A 2,231-nucleotide genomic window follows, 5' to 3' on the forward strand; every position below is an offset into this window, starting at 1 on the left:
TTTTGTTGTGTATGGTCCTTGATTAATTAAATTAGTACACTTTCATCTGACTTTTGAGTGCCTGTTAAAATGGTATAGAAAATGCAAATGAACACACCCAAGGTTGATTTATTAAAACTAGAGAGTGCAACATCTGGTACAGCTCTGCATGGTAGCCAATCAGCTTCTAACTTCAGCTTGTTCAAATAAGCTTTGACAACAAAACTTGGAAGCTGATTGGTTTCTATGCAGAGCTGCTTCAGATTATGCACTCTCCAGCTTTAGAAAATCACACAGTCCGCTGATCCCCCCCCCCCACTGAGCAGGCTGATGACCGGTTCATCTCCGGAGATCAGATGAAAGCGGAACGCCTGTCCATTTTAATCCCATCCCAGCTGATCCACCAGATGGGTGGAAGATGGGGTCACTGCCCTTCTGGATTTCACGGATCGAATAGCAGTGGGTGTCAATGGATATGTCATCGCTGACATCCGCCACCCCATGGGAGTCAATGGAGTGTCCGATCAGATCCGCTTGAAAAACTGACAGGCTGACCTGATCGGAGAGCCTGTGTGAAAGGGGCCCTAAGGGTCAATCCTGCTACATCCCTATTAGAAGCAAGAAAACAATAACACATAAGCACTGGGAATTTTCAGGTGGTGGGTAATTAAATTACACAAATCATGTAAAAAATAAAGATCATATAATTTGTACAGAAAGCCATAAAATTAACATATTAAGAAAATATTTTTGTGCTTGTCTTGGGAAGATAGTGCTATGCTAAACATGTCTGCAGATATAGTACCCTAATATACCCCACAAGGCAGCCAATTGAAAATACAGTGTGGAAAACCAAATCACTTTTTCGTACATCATGGGACACTGTCAGGCTAATATTAATTACCTGCTGGGTTATACAAGATCATTAGGTGAATGGACACTGGTAGACCAAAGGTCTTCAGACAGGAAGTGATCCCCTATATAACCCCTCCCATACAGGGAGTACTTTAGTTTTTTTACCAGTGTCTGCAAGGTGGATGGCACGGTTTGTTTGAGCTCTCTGAGCTCCAGGTCTCTAGTCCCACAAATGGTTCCAAAAATGAATCAAGGGATTGAGCGATCGCATCCATTTGATACAGGCTTTTATGCTTAGATAAATGGTTACCGAGCCTCGCAAAGAAGACTCAGATCCTGCAAGGTTTTGCCTGTAATGTGGCCTCCGGGTGCTGGACCCTGCAGAGTGGAAATCCTGGACACTACAGCACTAAGGCATGTCCTGTAGGGTCCTGTATGGGTCCAAGGGAGTAGACCCTTAACATGAAAGGGTACCCAGTCCTTGAAGGTCCAAGTGACAGGAACCCGCCGTGAAGGGTGAGGATTGGGCCCTTAGTTTCTAAGTGGCTTTGCGCCTGGACGGGTAAGTGAAACCCCTTTACTTTATTATTGTGGGGTGTCCCAGTGATTGTAATAATCGGTCAAGCTAGCTAAAGGCTGGACACCTGTGTGCGGTGCCCATATGGGGGAGTTCTGGGCTAGCTGTGGGTGTTTGCAAAGTGCACCTTTTTTGCTTGTGTCTGGCTGTTTTTTTACCTGTATGATGGCGCACGACAGTGCGCCATTTCTCATTGGTTTGCCATGGCACACTTGTGTTCGCAATAGCGCTGTTGGGCTCAGCAGTTTCTTTGGCGGCCATGGCACATGCGGCTTCACCGCACATGGGCCATAGCCTTTATCTGGGCGCACAAAGTTTTGCATCGTACATGAGTACAGTCACGTCCGCTCGCCGGGACTGCGCACGCGCGTATAGAACGTTCTGGGGAACACCAAACTTATTTAAGCTGTGTAGGTCAAAGCATGTGGAGCTTCCAGAAGGCAGCTATGGGACACAGAGCAGGCTCTGAACAGACACTTGCAGTGGTTCATTTTTCCTTACCCGGGTCACGTGAGTCACCAGGTGTTGCTTGGCAGGCTAAAGGTGCTTAGCAGGATTGTTGCATAGGGGCTTGGCGCGCCCTATTAAAGGGCACCCTTCTGAGGTGTTTTAACTACACCCAAGTACTCTTTGTTTGCGGCATTGAATGTCTTCCAAAAAGAGGAGTGGGACTAACACCACAGGGAAGGGCACACCTTATGTCATCAGTAGTTCATGATGAACCTAGTCATATCCCTGGTATTGTATCCCCCTGAAAGACCAGAGGCTCCTGGGCAATCTGAGCCGGTGCACCTATCTGGTATTGTACCTACAGTCAACG

This window comes from Aquarana catesbeiana, linkage group LG03 (assembly GCF_042186555.1).
Source record: "Aquarana catesbeiana isolate 2022-GZ linkage group LG03, ASM4218655v1, whole genome shotgun sequence".
NCBI classification, from domain to species: domain Eukaryota; kingdom Metazoa; phylum Chordata; class Amphibia; order Anura; family Ranidae; genus Aquarana; species Aquarana catesbeiana.